We start from the raw sequence: 20,543 nt of genomic DNA on the forward strand, positions 1-20,543 counted from the left end.
ATATAATATCTAAATACACTTTAAGTAGGGGGTTTTCGGAGAAAAATCAATTTAGTATATATGCATATTTTATGTATGTGGTTTATGTGATACTCCGTGAAGGTAAAAAATATGATGAAATTTCATGTAAAAAACAGAATAAGGTATGAAGCCCTCAGGTTATGAATTAAAATTTCAAGATTAGAGGTTATGCTGCGAAGCCATACCATCCACTCCATCACTGAGTTATTCTATTCTCAAACACTGGTTCTTAACTATTCGAGAGTACTGCATTTTCCGGATAGTTTATATCATCTATCACGTCAGTTGGAGATCCCAAGTATAACCAGGTCTCTCTCCACCTGGTCCCTCCAACGGAGTTGAGGCCTTCCTCTTCCTCGGCTTCTTCCGGCGGGTACTGTATCGAACACCTTCAAAGCTGGAGTGTTTTCGTTCATTCGAACAACATGACCGACCAGCGAAGCCGCTGTCTTTTTATTCGCTGAATTATGTCAATCTATACTCATACAGCTCATCTTTCCATCGTCTGCGATATTCGCCGTTGCCAATGTTCTGAGGACCATAAATCTTGGACAATTTTTTTCTCTCGTAAACTCCTAGTGTCGTCTCATCTGATGTTAACATCGTCCACTCGTCTGCACCATAAAGCAGGACGGGAATGATAAGGGCCTTGTAGAGTTGGATTTTGGTTCGCCGAGAGAGGACTTTACTTTTCAATTAGCGCCTCAGTCCAAAGCACCTGTTGGCAAGAGTGATTCTGCGATTCTGATGATTTCAAGATACATTTTGTTTATCAGCGACACTTCATTTTAGGATGCTACTTTTTGATATCCGACAATCATACTAAGAATTATAACAAAAACCATTTTATTAACTGTTTATGTTGTCTTAAAGTAATAATAACAATATATCGATCGTTCCCGATTTTATAAGTCTCTGCATCGACTGACCAAAGAAATTAGCCCTTATATAAAAATGCATTATTCTAAGCCTCAGATTTTAATTACATTGGATTCTCTCCATATTGAAGAAACACAAAATTCCAACACTGGCATTTGATACTCCCATGTACAGGCTATTACCTCGCGTACGCGCCTAGAAGTATGCAACATACGCTAAGTTCACTTTTTACGCTTCAATAAAGCGTTAAAATGCGTGCAAGCATAAATTCCATGAACTTGCTGTGGTCGTACGTTTTCCTTATTGCCCGTTAAAATAAATCTTTATTGCCTTACATATCTAGTTTATATATAGAAGTATATATATTACTTTTCTTATTGTATAGCACACAACTCGAAGTTGCTCTTCTCCATTCAAGCGCACGTTGCACTGTAGTAGTCTGGGCGCCTTATCAGCAGGAAGACACGCAGGGAGCAGCTATGTATATATGGCAAAGCATACACGCACACTCGCATATTCTCATGGCTCATACACTTGAACTGTGTGATGAATGCGCCGGAAAGTATGCTAGCCATTCGTGTAGAAAACGCAAGCAGACAAGACAGCCGCCTGAAGATTGCGTGCTCTACTGTATTTGTTTTGTTTTTCACTCTTTTCTTTGTTGCTTGCAACTGCAACTTTTTCCTAGGTCTTAAGCTGTGTGCAACTGCCAAGTTTTTCGCTGTTTTTTATTTTGCTCTCTCTTGGCTTTCTTCGTTCCTTGCACTCATTGCCCGCCGCTCACGAAAACGCATTTGTCTTGCCAAGTGCTGGCGCGTGTGTGTGCTTATTTTATACCGCTACTATTTACCTTTTCCTCGCCACTCTTCCGCCGTATGCATTCGCTTCAGTCAACAATGATTTATCATTTTCAAGCGCCATTGTTGTTTTTTGTTTTGTTGTTTCTTAGTTTGTATTTCTTTTTCGTCTCTGAAAGAAATTTATATTGTATATTTTCTCTGCATTCATACTCACACTCTCAAACGGCGTTAAGTTTACTGTGAAAAGACACGCATTATGAAGTTGGGGAATGTAACTCTACACATGTGTCTCTACTCCTAAAAGTATACGTTGCTTATATGCCTCGAGACAGTTTTAACGCAATATTTCTGCGTATAACTGTGCAACAAAGATAATGTATATACAATAAGAGATAAACAAGAAGCTAAAGTAAAGTGAAAGGATACAAACCCAATGCACTATAGGGTACTAGACGCAGCTGATAATAAAATGGCTTTGCAGATCTACTTGTGACGGATAGCATGGCTTGGAAAATGAGCGCAAAATTGTGTATTAAACAGTAGTAGAGTTCCATTTTTTAGTTTGTTGCGTGGCACGCCAATCGATATTTCAAAAATGCCACTGCTGGGTATAAATAAAATGGCATATTTTATATCGTGTGTATGTTTATAAAAATTAATAGAGGATTATGTCTAAAAGTATGTATCTATAAAGCACATTGAGCTGCCCATTCACAGTCGAATTTGTTCATTTCTACAAAATTTTCATCGTTGGTGGCAGCATTGGTATTCATATTTTGTGTTCAACATTTTGTTTGAGAAAGTGGTAACGCGAAACCGAAGATATATCATTTTCCACGAACTGTTTTTCTAGCCGAACTTTACTTCGACTTTTCGAGTTTTCCAATTGACCCAAAAGTCTCCTGCCTTGGTTTTCCTTTCGAAATTAGCTCTTAAGAATTATAATCATACTTTGCATTCACGGTTTAAAATTGTTATCGCTATATCGTTTATTACAATAAACAGTTCAGATCGTGTCCAGATATTATCGTTAACCTATGTGGTAACTTACCCTTCTTCTGTGGATGTTCGAGTTCTATTGCTATGAACCTATATCACTTTTTATTCTCATTAGCTGATTTTGACCACCTTCTTGTTGATTCGGAATTTTAAAGCATTTTATTTTTGAACTGTCTAAGCCTAGGTAATTCAGAAAAAAAGTGTGGACTTGAAGTTGAAAAATTACGGCTGTTTTTCCTAGTAACCATAGGAATAAAAAGCAATAACTACAAAAGACTGGTTATGAAAGAACATACAAAAATATTAACTATAATACTGCTATTTGTGATTTTAAAGATGGATGAAAATTCCATCCTCGAAAAGTAGCATGAATCGACTTATTTTATGCCTAATTTTTACTAGAAACACTCTCCCATAGACTTTATTTCTCTTACAAATAATAAAAGCCAACGAGTCTAAAGTTTGACTAAGGTAAGACACAACGTAGAGCCCTCTCTGGTTGATCAAAATAATGCAAATTATCCACAGTCGCTTAAATCAGCTTAAGTTGTTTTACCATATTGTCACATTAATTTATAATAAGTGTTTTTTTACTTTCTTATTATATATTATTCCATTTTTAAATTCTTTTTGAAAGAAATTATGATATATTATATTATATTTATTTTATTTCTGTAGCTAGTTACTCTCATCTTGAAAAAAATCAACGTTTCTTTGGAATTAAATATAAGTAATACGTGGCTGAAGCTCATACTACCAACAGCAATTTAATATTTAATCATCACAAAGCATTCCTTGCAACGCCAATGTCCATATATTTGACTTAAACGACGATGTCACGGCGCAAAGCGAAATACTGAAAAATGCGAAAGTCTATTGCCTCGGATGCACGAAAGCATATGCATAAGCAAAACGTTATCGACACACTGGCCACTTCGTTTTAAATCACATTGCTAGTCTCGTTTCTACTTCCTTCACTCTCTCTACCACCTCAAATGCAACATTTACAGCAAAGCGTAGCTCGAGAATCGCAAAAATACGACGAAGCGGTGTGAGGCAAAGGTCTAAAAGTACTGCAGCTGCTCGGGGAGAGTGCAAATATTGACTGCAATGAAAAAGAAATTGAGAAGCGCTCCACTCCCGACGAGGATATGTTTTGATTGCTAAGTGAAAGGATTAGTTAAGCTGCACCTTATGCACACAAGCGCACAAACACACTCGCATGCATGCATAGCTAATGCAGTGCTGCATTGAATATCTAACGGAGTTGAACTATCGCAGTTTGCACACCTGCTGTTTGCTCGTTCTTTCTACACTCACGGCTCTGGCTCTTATTCATGTTTGCTTAGCTAAAAGCTGCAGTTAGTAAAGTGGCATGCATTATTTAGATTTCTATGTGTGTGTGAGTGAGGGTATCTCTCGGGAGAGGAATGTTCTACTGTATGTGTTGGCATTTCGAATATCGTTTTTAGAAAGGTACATTATATATCTGAGTATTTGCTGTGCTTTATAATTTGTAAGAGAGTATTTATTTATATTTGAGACTCTAGCGACTTAGTTTGATTGAGATACATATAATTGTATGCAAGAGCGACAGTGCTGTAAGGCTTTATAGATAATGATGTTAGACTGATTTGATTAATTGTATATAGATTAAATGTTTTAGACTGTATCTCGAAACTTATTACTCGGATCGACTTTAAAAACAATATTTTAGAAATGTTGTAGAATTGAATAGGAATATAATCGATTGAGGAATTTTCCATTATTCATATTTTGAGAGTTTCGCACCCGATTGGAACGAGCTACAAATAACCAAAATAATGTGATATGAATCTGATTTACTACTTTTATTGAAATTTAAAATTTAATTCATTTAAGTTCTTGAATTTTTTTTTCTTTCTTTTACTTTTGAAATGTTTCTTGTTTGTGTTTGTCTATATCTTAAGCCCAAACAGCAAATGGTTATTTGTATACTTTTGTATCTATTCCAACATTTGTATTTGTATTTATTCTGCAGCAAATTGTGCATGCCAAAGTACACACACTTGAAGTGAAATGAAAGAGATATCTAGAAAATTATACCTAAATAAGAATGTTATCCACCAAAGCATTTCGCGGCTAACAAAACAGTACGCACTCAATGGACGAATGGACGTGAAGGCATACAAATGCCGGAACACTTGCCAAGAAAAATAAACACATCACACAGGTTGTATTGTCGAGTTGGTTTTGCGAAGAAATAATGCATTTATAAGGTCTGGACGCAGACAGTCAAAGAAATGAAAGGAGCGGCAAGGCATTGTCGAACTGAGCTGTATTCATTTTTTTAATTTTTTTGTTTGTATATTTTTGTTTCAATTTAATTTTTTTTATTATTTTGACTACATTTTTGTGACAACACACAAATTGTTTTTCTCTCAATTGATTACAGCGTCCCACTCTTGCGATTTACTGTCACCCACTTCCATTCATCTCTGCATGTCATCTATGCGCTACATTGGGCAATTTTTATTTACCGTTAACATCAAACACTCTAAAATTTTCACAGTTTTTCACTTCACCCGCAGTTCCTTCATAATCTTCTACCATGGACTCACACAGAATTAGCCGCCACTCGAGTGTAGCGTTAAGAAATTTCTTTAACGTCAGTGCCATCTCAAGCGTTACGTCACGTCCACAGCGTGTAGTATTTTAAGCGTTTCCGATTTTTTGCTTTTTTCAAATTCCCTAGCGCACTACGACACTATAGAAAACCAGCAGAACGCAGGAAATAACAACAAATAATTAATAGAAATCGAGTGTGAATGTAAGAGGAAAAGGAAGTCCCAACGGACGCATTTCGCATTGTGCATTAAGTGTCCATTATTTTGATGACACGTTGCTGGTCTGCCAATCACGCTGTCTGCATACATTATTTTATTTACTTTTATCTCCTCCACTTCTACCTCCATTCGCATTCCATTTGGTTCACACTTACTTTTATTGATAAACTGTATAGCAATTGTTGCTTTTGTATTTGTAGCTATTTTTTGCACTTTTGCTGGTCGAACAAGCCAGCATTCATTGAATCCTAAATGTAGGCAATGAAACTGGGCACGTCTGCAAAAGTCAAATACCGTTTGTTCAACTTGAATTTACACGAAGGACAGTCAATGGCAGACCAACGTATATAAAACATTAAATGCAAATTAGTGTATATTCAGGGATATTTTTATGCCGTTTAAGTCTTGTGTTGAATTAGGTTCTCTTTCTATATTTCACTTCACTAAACGTAAGCTGCGAACAAAGGTTGCTTTAAAGTTCAAAAGTAAACATCATCTTCTTACATAATAGCCTACATATGTAAGTAAGCGAACAGCGGAGTATATTTAATGTTGTATAATTCCATTGGTTCGTATATCGTTTTATAATTCAATTAAAGATGGTATCTATTTTTGAGATCCTGCTTAAACTAAAAAGGAAAGTGTGTGGATAACTCAATGAAGGTGCAACCGCTTGCTAAATTATCTCTTGTCAATTAATAAATGGGGAGTTTATAATATTACCTAGTCTGATACACTTCCCACATCTAATGAGAATATGGTTTCTCGTCAACATCTTTACCTAAGTGAAGTTTTTATTTCCCTGAATTTCTTAGCTTCTGTTTTCTGTCCTAAGAAAAATAATAAAGAACGTTACGGGTATCGCTGATCACTGGATTATAACCTATTCCTTATAATAAACTTATAATCCAGGTGAATAGCGAACAGTTAGAATAAGTCTTCATGGCAAAGGACTGTTGGACAAGGATGAGCTCGCTAGAACATATTTGTAGTATTTTTAATCGAGTTTACTTCTTCTATTGTTCAGAAAAACAACTGAATATATGTGTGTTAGTCGATAACTGAACTTGTGGAACACATACTCTGCCGTAGAGATGACTTGTGGTAGAAAGTCTTCATTGAAATACCTGGACCTTCAACCATTTAGGAAAACTAGATGAAATAGAAATAAATATTTAAGCAGACTGGTGACATATTCAATGCCGTTTGTCGATACATATTCAGTTTCAGGAGTTTTTAGGCGTCACTAAAGACCTGTTTTTGACTGTCCGAGATTAGTTTTAATCAACTATTTTTTTTATATTTTATTAAAGAGATACTCATATATAATTTTAATTTTATTTGTTATTTAAAGATATTCTTTGTATCATTTTATAGCATTTTTTGAAAAGCAACACTTTCACAAATCTCTCCCAAACAGTTTCAGCTACACAATCCATTTGTTACACAAGTGACTAACCCAAAATATTCAAAAATCCCCCCTTCCGTTTATTTAAACTAGCTATTAGCTAATAAAACAACATCATTCAGTCAAAATAAACACATTTACAATGCGCCTACCCTCACAAACTAAAGCCGAAATAATACGCCACATTCGAATTGAACAATTCCATTTAATTCCGAAAAAGAAAAACGTGCAAAAGTTATTTACGCCCCAACCCGTATTATCTGGCGCGCTCGCATTTCTTTCAATTTCTATGCGCCCAGTCTAATCTAAACAATTTGTGCGCCGGCTATCCACTCGGGCGCATAACTGGCAACAGTTGAAAATAACTATTGAAAGCGCAACTCAGGCCCACGGCATTCAATGCCGCCTCTCCCTGCTGAAATGATTTTTTTTTACTTTTTTTACTTTTCTTACTTGTTTGCTGCCGTTGAATGCAGTGCTTTGCATACAACTAGGCACGCATACACACTGGGCGACGGCTACATATATTGAATTGTGTGTGTTTGAAACTCCACTCGATTGCTGTTATATTTTGTTAGTGCTATTGCTGCTGCTGTAGTTGTGCAGCCGCTTGCTCTCTTCCTTGCTGCCCCTTCAATACTTTAACTTCACTTGCACGCTCACACTTGTGCTATTTGGCTTTATTTGCCCTTTTGACTGCTTGCGCTTTCGAATCCAATTTGACTTGTATATGCGCGATTTCAATTTCAGATAGTTTTCTTAACATTTCGCCTCGCCCCCTGCCTGGCTGTTGCTCCATACCTTTGCATTTCTCAGCTCCTATAGCCGCACTCAATGCTGCCTTTCAGGATATTTGCATTTGCAAGTCTAGCCAACCATACCTTTTAAACTCATTTCCTTTTGAAGCGCTTTCTTCTCCTTCGTGTTTTTTGTTTGCTTTTCTTGCTACAGTGTTTGCCTTCTTCAAATCCGTATTCACCGTTTGACCACTCCGTGGCTCTTGACTGCATTGGTCAATTTATTTTTACTACTTCAAATATTACTACTACTTAAATCTCCATTTGTCAGTCAGTCAGTCGGTGCTACCGCTCCGCTACTATATTCTTCATACGTCTCTTTCATTCTCCAACTCTTTCTCTGCCACAATCGTTTACTGCATTTCCACTTTCTTGTTATGCTTCCTTGCCTTACGTGTACATGGTAATTTGCCTAGTTGTATGCTTCAATAATCTTTAGTTTAAATTTTAACATCGTCTCCGTCGCCAACTTCCCCTGAGGATGTTGCGCTCCACTTCCAGCAGTCAACTTCATGCTTGTATATAATATTTTCTTTTTTCTTTGCGGCTTCAGCGCCATCTACATATGTGCTTACCGAAACACCATTACTTGCACTCATATGTGCGATACTTGTAGAAAAGCGCCTTTCCACACTCTCCCTTGGCTCTGTGTGAATATGTGAACATATGAAATGGTCTCTCGAGATTTCATGCTTGCAACTCAGCATATGTCCATTCGCCCATTTGACTTGCTTTCCCCTCCCCTTGTTCTTCGCTCTTAGCGCTACGTTGTGGAGTTGCGGAAGCTAACGTCTTGGTTAGTTCTGCTTCATTGGCTACAGTTTTGTGCGTTGTGTATTTACTACTGATCGGCGTTCCTCCACTCTACTCCACTGCTGTACTCTCCACAACATTATATTTATTGATTGGAAAATTGTTGTCCTCAATCTTAGTCGTTGCGTCCTCTTGCTGTATCTTTCTCTTTATGTGTGTGTCTTTCTGTGTGTGTACGAATTCTCCGGATACCACTAACTATATGCGTGTCCAACTGCCTGTCTAAATTTATAAATATCTGTCTGGCCGTTTGTTTTTCTTCAACGCTCTGCTCGGCACAATGCACTCCCAGACACACTGGGATGTCGTCTTATTTACTATGCGCATCCCTCGATACACTCATCGATGTTGTTAAATTAGGACTTTATGTTATTTGTTTTATATTTGTGAAATTTATTTGTATGCACATTTACCCAACAATTGAATTTCGAACCTTTCTTGCGCTCTCACCACATACACCTCAACTGCGGCAATCCTTTCTCCACCTACCACAATACACTCTACAACTATTTCCACTGTGGCTACTGTGCTGTCTACGCTTTGTTCACGGCAAATTTTCAAGTCGATTTATCATCTTTGAAATTTTGTTTGTCAAATTAATGGAAAACTTCTTACGACTCGACTGTTTGTTTGTGAGTTTTATTTGTCTTTACTCAAGGGTGGTTTTGGCAGGCTTTTTAATTCAAATTTGATTGTCCTATTTGTTTTCGTAAGTCAGACACAAAAGTACAAATGGTCGGTTGTTAGAACTTTGAATTACGTCTTAGATTTACTTTTATTGACAAAAGTGTGTTGTTAGTGTTGTTGGTGGTGGCAACTGTCGCTGTTTACAGGAAAAGGGTGCATAAGTTTCAAATAAAGTGTGAGTTGAGAACAACACAAAAGAGTCTGTTTCAAAATTGAAAGAATGTTTACTTTTCAGAATTAAAGATTTATGCTTAAAGCTATTACGAAATCATTAAGTTATCAAATCATTAATTAAAATCAACAATTAAGATATGCCCCTTGAGGGCCATTATAATCTACGTAATTAGAATATAACGTCTGTTAACTCCGACAATTTTCTATACTGCTGCGAAGGTTTGCTTTCGAACTAGTTTCTCAAAGCATTGCTTTATTTAAGCTTATATATATTCCTATAGTTCCTAGATGGAACATTTTTTTAAGCTTAGAACCTCTGAAATTCTAATAAACTTCGAATCTATTCCCCATTATTCAGGTCGTTACTTCATATAGATAGTAAAAGCGGGTTTCTGCCCTATAATCATTTTACCGGTAGACCTGGCAGTTATCAAGCTTTTTCATGGATACATTGAAGTTCAAAAGGAAGGGAGTCGTCAATTCTTCATCAACTCCAGTTTCCGACTTTCAGACCACTGTCAGTTTTTTCAAACTGAATGTCATTGAGAAAGATCTACTGCTTCGAAGTGCAGTATCTTTGACATTTCAGGGCTATTGACCCTATAAGCATCCAAAGTAATTTCAATACAGCGCAATTAACACTGTGATAATCGACTTATAAAGAAATGCCTATCATTTAGGAATACTTGTGATAGCTATGGTGAAGCGAAGTACCAGATAGATAGATTTTGCCCTCATTAAGGCAGTTCCATAAGTACAACGCCATTTCTTAAATCGAGAATGCCTTAAAGGGAGTGTGGTTCTTTTTCGAAACTCCGAGTCTGTGATTGAAGCACCTTGACTATCGTTTCTTTAGCCATCCAGGTGGATTGAAATAAGAATAGTAATAAAATGATATGATTAGTCACGATCTCATGACGTTTCGTCGATATTTAATGATATTCTTCGTTTCGGAAATTGTTTCTCTGGAAAGACATGAATGAAAATGTCTATGCGAGATATTAATAAGATGATTTTATTTTTTTTTAATAAAACAAATATTTTTTTTATAGTTTGATCTTTTTGTGGAATGTTTAAGACACCAAAAAATTTAACAAATTCTATTTCGTATCAATATACTGCCATTATGAAATATTGGAAATAATTTTTTACCTACTAAAATATTTTCTCTCTATAATTTTATTATTTTAATTTCACAAAATAATTTAATTTCTTCTCCGACGCATGAAAAGCGTATTTATTTGCCAGCTATTACATTTATTTGTTCACACATTTATCACTTTTACATTTCCATCGCATGAAAATCCAATTTCCTTTCAATTTGCTATTTCAAAATTATAGTTACATTCTACACTTAAGTGAAAAGTTCTGAAAACACTGCACAAGATTAAATTAAAATCATTTCAACTTTCACACCAGCTGTTGTCGCACCGATTTTCAATTAACTCACTCCTCATTTCCGATAAGCACACACACAGACGCAGAGAAATCGCCACAACTTTGTATTTACTGACTGCACATTTCTTGAGTCCGCACTGCGCTGCTCATGTGCACACGCCCAAGTTTCCTTGACATTTCCGTCTACAAATTGTGTGGTCACTTAACTAGTCGTACATGTAGTCCACCTACCCCTCTCTCACTCTGTGGCAACAACTTACACACATCGAATTATAAGTTTGAATTTCTCGCATTCTTTTTGAATGCCTTAGTCCTTCGTCCTGGCGTCCTTTCGTTTGGTCGTCCCGCCTTCCTGCTGACAATCACTGTCGTCTGCACGTCGTTTTAGTTATTTCAACGTCTTCTTAAATAAAGGGTGTGTATTCGCAACGACTCGCTCATGTGTGTAAGCACCTTTGGCACTATCTACATACGAATGTATGTGTGTGTGTGGGTTTCCTGTATAACTTGGCACATTCTTAAATCGAATTCTGTTTGTTTACCTTGGCAAAAACTAATACACAATTCTAAATTTTTTTTCTTCAAAGCCCTAATGGAAGTCTACACAAACATACCCTATACAAAAGTACATTGCACTAGTGTGCGTATGTTTGTATAGGTTTGTATATGGTCTGTATGTGTTTGAAAATTATCTTACCGTTTTATCACAGTTGCGTTGGCCCTTTTAAAAATGTCATTACTCGTTTGTGAACTTTTCTACTTGCTCTTATCGCTCCATTTTATATATAAATGTATTTGTTGAATACACTACGCTCTACTATGTTGTTATTGTAATCCTGTGAAGGAGCTGTGACATGCTCGGACGTAAAGCCAGAAAGGGAGACAGCTTACGCAATAGCAACGCATTGCGCAAGTATTGTCCCTTAACCAAGTGTGTCTTTACGTGTGTGCGTTCGTCTACTCGCTTAAGTGTTAAAACTGTTTCCCAGCCAAAGTGGTCAGTTTTCCTTGATTCTCTGAACTTTACTTCAATTTCTTTTCATGCTGTGCTCATTTGAACGCTTTTGGTTGTTGTTGTTGTTGTCACACATTGCGTTGGAAATGTCAAATCGCATTTGTTTTAAAGCTTTACACAGCTGTCACTTGAAATTTACGAATTTATTCAATTTGTGCAGAGATTACATTGGAACTTGTTTGTGGTGGCATTAATGTCAACTTGACAAAGTAAATTACTATTTGGGGTATGCGAGTTTTCTATTTCTCTCTTCTGGAGAAGAGGTTGTGAAGATCTTAGCTGAGAGAAATACTTAAATTGTCTTTGTTTTTTGGCAGATACGGTAAGGTTTTCAAAAATTTACGGTTTTTTATCATTTGCAACAAGTTGTTGACTTGGAAATGGAAAGCTTATTGTTTTCTGCTCTCATTTTATGAGTTTATTTTAATTTTGCAATAATAATTAATCATTATTTGCAGGAATTAATCCATTTTATTCTAACTTCATTATAACTTTCGAACTTCGAGTTCGAAATTCAAAGCTTCGGGTTTTCTGATCTAGCTTTTTACCATTATTTTTAATTGTAATAATAATTCAAGAATATTGCATGAATTAACACAGCTATATTCGAAATATAATTGCAATTTCGAAATTCGAATTAATCAGTCGAGTATATTTACTATTCGAACAAATTGGTGGCTTGGAAATGGAAATCTTCTGGTTCTCTTATCTCATTTAAAAATTCTACAGAGTATTGCCAATCATTTTAAAGCTATAGCTAACTAAAAATATATTTAAAGATAGTATTGTAGATTTCTGAAGAAATTAATATAAAATATTTAACCGAAATATCAAACTAAAATTTCTTACACACAATTCTATAAAAACGTAGCCGATTTGACTAGAAAAAAACTAATATGATAACATTGTTTTGCAATTTACTCAATTGTAGTTAAATTCGAACTTAAGTTCGAAACAGCTGATTTTACAACTAAACAGAATAATCTTGAATTAAACTAAATTTTACATGAATTATGGAATGATTTGGAATGAAATGGTTGATAGTTATTGATTGGTAGTTATTATTGAAATACCGTGTAGATGAGACCGCATAAAAATATATTATTTAATTATATTAATTACTATTATCTATCGATATTAATTATGTTAAAATATGCGTAATTTTTTTTAAATTTTTTTATATTTTTTATTTAATTTAAATTACAACAATTTTGTATCAATTTCACTATTGTTGTTGTTAACCCTTTTAAAGTTGTCACTCATGTGCCCTAACCAATGCTAATTCGCGTACAGCGAGGTCAATCGGTTGGAAAAAACTCACTCAATTGTGTTTGACCAGCCGCCACATGACGTTTTCACTGGAAGTTGGCAATGCTAAAACGAAAAGTTTTCCAATTAAAAATGGCAACCCGCAAATAACCAAAAAAAAGGGAAAGTTTTGCGCGTTTGCAACCAATTCGTTTATTTCGAAATCCTTTTCACTGTCTAACAACAACAAAAAACCCGGCAGCTGTCAGTGGTTTTGCGTGAAAACTCTTTTTTCGTCGGCTATAATCAAATTTTAATTTTTATTATTGCGGGTGAGAGTTGCGTGAGCGATGTCCCTCGCTTGGTGGGTAGGTGGGTGCAGAAGTGGTGACTGCCAGATTTACAAATTATTATTTATTTTCGTTTTTAATTTTGCGATTCAGCGGAAGAGTGAAGTAGAGGAAGAGCGTATAATCATTTGTCGTTATTTCAACAATATTTTTAATTCTCTCCCTCTTCTAAAGTATCGAGATCAATAATACTAAATTTGCGAAAATCCACAAAAATCTGCATTAAAATTTAAAATATCCAATCCCACTATTGCCATGACTAACCGAGTGTTCTTTTGATTATTCACGCGTTCGATTTTGCATATCACATTTATATTTGTATATATATATATATATATATATATACATATATATATTTACATTTGCTTAACCATTTATCAAGCTTTTTACATGCGCGCATACATCTGTTTGCATTATCTAGTACATCTATCATTTTAACCTCTCATAGAGTCAACCCTGTGGTGTTTGCGTGATGCGTTGTGCGCTTGGAAATCCACTCAGCAGCCGCAAAACCACAACATAAATGCGCAAAGTGTACATACAGATGTACACACATGCATTACAGTTGAACGCTTTTTACGCTTCTCTGCCTCCAATGAATCGCAACAAGGCAAATACAGAATGCGCCACACACCCACTCACGCACACACCCCGACAAACCGTAAACAAACACATGCGAATTCGCAAAAACCTCAAACACACACACACACACACACGAGTATATAATCGAAATTGGCGCATATTCAAGTCGGCTGAAATACATATATACATATATATTATATGCAGCTGAGACAGCTTATTTGACACGCTCACTTTCCTCCCACATTTTCTGCACTAACCCGCTCTACTCCGCCCTTCGTTGTCTATTGTTGAATTGTGTGTGTTTTTGTTGTTGTTATTGTTGTATATTTGTCGTTGTTCGCGCGCACCACATGTTCAATTAAAATTGTACATAAAATCTCATAACCATCAACGCCATGCGCCAATTCAAATCGTACCCCAACCTCGATCCGTCCGACTGTGTGTGTCCACATGCGACTCTCCCCCCCGCCACAATCTGTGATCTCTGTGTCTTCTCAACATGACGGCAAACAAAGCCTACAGCTCAGTTGTTGACACTGCTGCTGCTGCGCTGTTCAGTTCACCATATCAATCGATTGACGCGACAACAATTTTAATATTAACACCAACAACAATGATGATATTATAATGGAAAAACCGCAAATACAACTGACAACATGAGGCATTGTGGAGCCACTGAGTTATCCTAGTTAGCCAGACAATAAGTTAGGTGGTAAGCTATGCATTGGCGACAGCAAGGTGTTATGGTGTTTGTTGAAATCGATTTTAATGGCTTCTTTAGAAATTTCTTCTAACTATATGACGAGACTAAATAAAAGATTTTGACATTCAGTGTCATAAGTTTTTATGTGGAATAAAAGCTACATTTGACCCGCCTATTCCTATGATAGTTTTGTTCGAGCTCTGTTCTTTTATCTAAAAACAATTAAATGTGAAAGCAACAACACAGTTTTTGAGTTGAATTCAATAGAAAAGTGCTCTCATTAAAGTAAGGTGGCATCTTGATGTTATTTCTAAAGGGTGATTTTTTAAGAGCTTGATAACTTTTTAAAAAAAAAAAACGCATAAAATTTGCAAAATCTCATCGGTTCTTTATTTGAAACGTTAGATTGGTTCATGACATTTACTTTTTGAAGATAATTTCATTTAAATGTTGACCGCGGCTGCGTCTTAGGTGGTCCATTCGGAAAGTCCAATTTTGGGCAACTTTTTCGAGCATTTCGGCCGGAATAGCCCGAATTTCTTCGGAAATGTTGTCTTCCAAAGCTGGAATAGTTGCTGGCTTATTTCTGTAGACTTTAGACTTGACGTAGCCCCACAAAAAATAGTCTAAAGGCGTTAAATCGCATGATCTTGGTGGCCAACTTACGGGTCCATTTCTTGAGATGAATTGTTCTCCGAAGTTTTCCCTCAAAATGGCCATAGAATCGCGAGCTGTGTGGCATGTAGCGCCATCTTGTTGAAACCACATGTCAACCAAGTTCAGTTCTTCCATTTTTGGCAACAAAAAGTTTGTTAGCATCGAACGATAGCGATCGCCATTCACCGTAACGTTGCGTCCAACAGCATCTTTGAAAAAATACGGTCCAATGATTCCACCAGCGTACAAACCACACCAAACAGTGCATTTTTCGGGATGCATGGGCAGTTCTTGAACGGCTTCTGGTTGCTCTTCACCCCAAATGCGGCAATTTTGCTTATTTACGTAGCCATTCAACCAGAAATGAGCCTCATCGCTGAACAAAATTTGTCGATAAAAAAGCGGATTTTCACATTTCGAACCGAACACTGATTTTGGTAATAAAATTCAATGATTTGCAAGCGTTGCTCGTTAGTAAGTCTATTCATGATGAAATGTCAAAGCATACTGAGCATCTTTCTCTTTGACACCATGTCTGAAATCCCACGTGATCTGTCAAATACTAATGCATGAAAATCCTAACCTCAAAAAAATCACCCGTTATATAATAATCTATTATATTATATTTATAGCAGTTGTGTGTTCGATTCACCATTTGGGTCTTAATAGTAGTTATCTTTAAAGTTATTAATTTTATATATGGAATAAAAAGTCTAATCAATAAATAATCCGATTACTTTTGCAATAAAGGTTCTAATCACATAGCAATCTGGCTGTAATGTGCCGCATAAAACATTAACTTAGGCTTTCTTGCTAGATAATGTTGGCAGAGCAACATGTGTTACTTAACACTCAAGTGGAACTAATAAAAATGTAATAGAGGCATATTCATATGAGCCACTAGAAAATCTATACCGCTATACGAAATTAGATCGACAATCTTTCTGGAGTGCATAGAGAAACTTAATGGCCATCTGGACCCATGGCGGTCCATATGGATAGGAAAGACCGCAGCGAACCGGAGTCAATATTTAGCGTGGGTCCACGCACCGTAACTTTCGAAAGACAGAAAAAATTAAAAGGGATCGATGCTAACTAAAAATATTAAGACTTCGAAAAACTAGGTTTTATCTAAGAATTAAATAATATTGAGGAGATATATGATCAGTCTTTCCAGAAGTAATATAGACTATAGCAGATTGAGGTGTAACTTGAACTCCCATTTTGTTCTATAAGTTCTTTTCTCTCATATTGCCGTTAACTCTATCATAAAATTGGACTTCCTTCACGCCCTCGGATTAGATGAGGTGATGATAGATAGACATTTTTTTACCGCTTGTACTATTTCATATTGATCGTTGGACAACTGATCTCTTAATAATCTCTTAATAACTCTTTTCAACAAATTTACTCACAAAATTGTGACAGTTTGTGCCTCTCAGAACATAGGTTGATGGAAATATGAAGAAAGTAAATTCAACAATTTAGAATTAGAATCATATGTGAGTAAGATTCTGGTTACATATTACGAAATTTTGATTAATTTCGAACATCAACTGCGGGAAAGTACGACTTAACGAATTTGAATATGAAAATTCATGAAAACTGTTAATTATGCCACCCATTTCCTACGAGGACACTGGCAGCACCCAAAATCACATACAACACAGGATATTTCATTTGCATGCCTTTTGCCCTCGCTTCCGTTCTGCGCTATTACACAAGCATGTTGTTACCAAGCACTCGGCCACAAACACACCTACTGCCACAGTGTTGCTGGATATGTGCTTGTAGGTGTGCGCAATAATGCCAGTGTCATTGCTGGTAGCATTAATTTGTAAAGTTTCTCTTTTGTTGTTGTTGATGTTGTTGCAGCCAGCTGTCGCTTTGAAAGGCCATTGAATGGTGTCGCCACCAATTGGTGCATCCATGCCGTGTGCTCTGTTTTGATTGCGACCAATTTGTCGCGCCACCAGTGTTCTTGATCCTCATTATACATTTCCGCTTGATTAGTGACGAAAGTGGCTGCGCTGCTTGTGGGAGCAGAGGGATCCGGCACTTTTATGCCTCCACCTAAATATATCGGCAATCAAATTACACGAAATCGTAAGATTTTTTATAGGTCTCCTCCTGCAGTTCATACACTCTTCATTATGGATATCAACTCGAGCTTTGTTGGCGTTTGCTTTGCAATTGAGCTGTAATTTACACGTTGCCCGTCGCGTGTTGCCATTAAAAAAGGTTCACGCCCAAAGGCAACGGCTGCTAAATCTGCTTTCAAGTGGTGTTGTGTTGTTGAAGTTTATGACTTTGATGTTTTCACAATTCAAATGGGAATTGAAGCTTCCTCCCGCACACACACGCCCACTTGCACTTGCCTCGCCGTGTGTGTGTGAGGTGTTTGTGGTTTCAGCGCGTCTCATTATCCTCATTAATATTACGAGTAATGTGTGCGTGAGTGTGCATGTGTGTGCGTCTGTGTTTTATCCAGTGAATCACTTTTGTTTGCGGTGATTTGGCCGTTGATGGGTTTTTGGTTGCGCTCGAATCACTTTCCACATCTGCTCCTACTATTTTAACGCTTTCGCAGTTTTATGCTTTTCGCTCTCATTTATTCACACCGTACTTTGAGCCGCATTAATGCACTGAGTTTGGGTATTTTTAACTCGAAGCCTACGCGTTGCCCTCAGCTGGTGCTTATATGGCACAACTGATGTACTCGTAAAATTCGTTATGCTCTTTGTATTGCCCTTATTTTACACATACAAACAGAAATACATAGATATGTCTGTCTAAATGTGAGTAGCCATTATAATTAAGTGCGAAAGTTTGGTCGTTGGCAGTTTGCTTTAGTATCCATATCAACATTGGCTAGATTTCGAAGCTTGAGCGTAATAAAATTGCGAACTACGCAAAAGTTATGTGTCTGCTTAACTTAAAATTGAAAGTGTTTATATTTTACTACTGGACTGTATTCTCGTTCTGTGAGATGGATTTCGTTCAAAATGTACAAATCTATGAATTCGATAACTGATAAAAACCAATATTCTACGGTTGAACTTGCAAGTACCAAGGTAAAAAATCAGAGGCTTTAAAGTTCGAATTTATTCTTAAAAGGACATTTTATACTCTCGCAACAAAGTTGCTAAGATAATATTATAGCTTTGTTCACATAATGATTGTTTGTAAGTCATAAAACTAAACGAGTAAGATATAGGGTTATATATATCAAAATGATCAGGGTGACGAGTAAAGTTCAAATCCCGATGTCTGTCTGTAACTTAAGTAAAAACTTGATGAAACTTGGAAGACGTATTTCTCGGCTCCATAAGAAGGTTAAGTTCGAATATGGGCATAGTCGGACCACTGCCACCCCCACAAAATGGCAATAACCTAAAACATACAAAGAGCTATAACTAAGCCATAAATTAAGCTGTTTAAAAAAATAAAATTTTGTATGAAGGATCGCACTATGAAGGGACATATGTGGATGTAATTTTTTGGGAGAAGGCCCTTGGAGATGATGAAATAAACTCATTAAATTCTTAGGTGTATAGGTGTCGACGGCTTTTATCGGATACACGTACGCTACACAGATTTCTTGTCGGCTCTGCTTGATGAAAATAAAAAACAATTTATATTTTTGACGGCCGCAAACTTGATCGTCTCCACTCATGCTTGGCGAAAAAAGCTCATTTGTCTTCTGACATTCAACATGGACGGATGCGCGGACGAAATAAATTGCACATTGCGGTTTATTGAACGCAGCAATGCCAGCATTATGAGAATAAAAAATAGGTATATAGTAATCGGAATGAGAAGAGGAAGCAATAGTAATTTATTTTAAATATTTTCTTTTGAAAATTTATATTTTTTTAATAAACTTGCAGCAGTTACCAACAAAAGCATATAACCGTCCGATGTTTACATGACTACCGACTACCACTCATACAAAATAAAAAATCAATCAGTATGACTAGGGATACGATAGACGTTGGGTCTTTAGTTTAGAGAGCATATTCTTTTCTCTCTATAATCATATATATATATATATATATAAATATATAAATAATATAGAAATATTCTTTTCTCTCTATAGAGATAATCTATATAATATAATCTATATATATATATATATATATATATATATATATAAAAAAGAATATTTCTTCATGATAGATTATTCAAGCGTTTAGAATATGATATAAAAGCTGTCACGAATTAGTGACATATTTAATAAGAAATATACAAAGCAATTATTTTCCGTATTAATGTTTGCTATATATTTTTATTTTCTTTGCAGGTAAATCTAATTCTAAATTTAACATTATAACATATTACTTTAAGGGTAAGTTTTGTTCCATTTTATATTAGTTGTGTTAATTGACACTTAATTGATAAGGAGGAAGAAACAACTACATTCTTAAATAGAAAACCAGAAAACAAATTTGTTGTCGAATCTTCTAAAAAAACGAATCATCCTCGCATTTTAGAAATATGAAGTTGCGAATCTAAAAATTGTCGGAATATCCTACATACCAAAATTTTAAAATTCGTAAGAAAAAACTGTATCTTATTTGATAGTACAACATGTTTAAATTATTCATCACAAATTTCAAAACGAGCCCAGTAAAATTTTACGAGATATGTACACCCTTCGAAAGGCCAGTCAATTTCTATTTAAAACTTTCTGCGCCTTTATCTCAAAACAAAATTTTTGTGGACACAATTTCTTGTAAAGTTATGAAGCGATTTTGAATGAATTATTTTTATTTTTTTGAGTACTACTAGTTTTTTCGAGCCAATATATCAAAAGCTCAAAAATTAATTAATTTTTTTTTCGTTCAATAACTAGATTAATCTTGTATAGTACAAAATGTTTTTGCTTTATTGAATTTAAAAATTAAATAATTGTGCTATTATTCTATGGTCTTAGTTTTTTTCCAAACTACAGTTTTTCCATGTTCCATGTTTCCAAGTTCCAAATTCAGTTTCTTTATATTTATACTCTCGCAAAAAAAGTTGCTAAAGAGAGTATTATAGTTTTGTTCGCCTAACGGTTGTTTGTAAGTCATAAAACTAAACGAGTTAGATATAGGGTTATATATATCAAAATGATCAGGGTGACGAGACGAGTAAAAATCCGAATGTCTGTCTGTCTGTCCGTCCGTCCGTCCGTCCGTGCAA

At 35.8% G+C, this 20,543-nt stretch overlaps 1 protein-coding gene across 3 annotated transcripts in view; it reads left to right on the forward strand.

The window, feature by feature from the left end:
* The window catches only part of LOC105216792 (polyhomeotic-proximal chromatin protein), a 292,260-nt gene that overhangs the window by 191,603 nt on the left and 80,114 nt on the right, over window positions 1-20,543 (forward strand). The gene's annotated exons all lie outside the window — the stretch shown is intronic.

Source organism: Zeugodacus cucurbitae, chromosome 2 (genome assembly GCF_028554725.1).
Source record: "Zeugodacus cucurbitae isolate PBARC_wt_2022May chromosome 2, idZeuCucr1.2, whole genome shotgun sequence".
NCBI lineage: Eukaryota > Metazoa > Arthropoda > Insecta > Diptera > Tephritidae > Zeugodacus > Zeugodacus cucurbitae.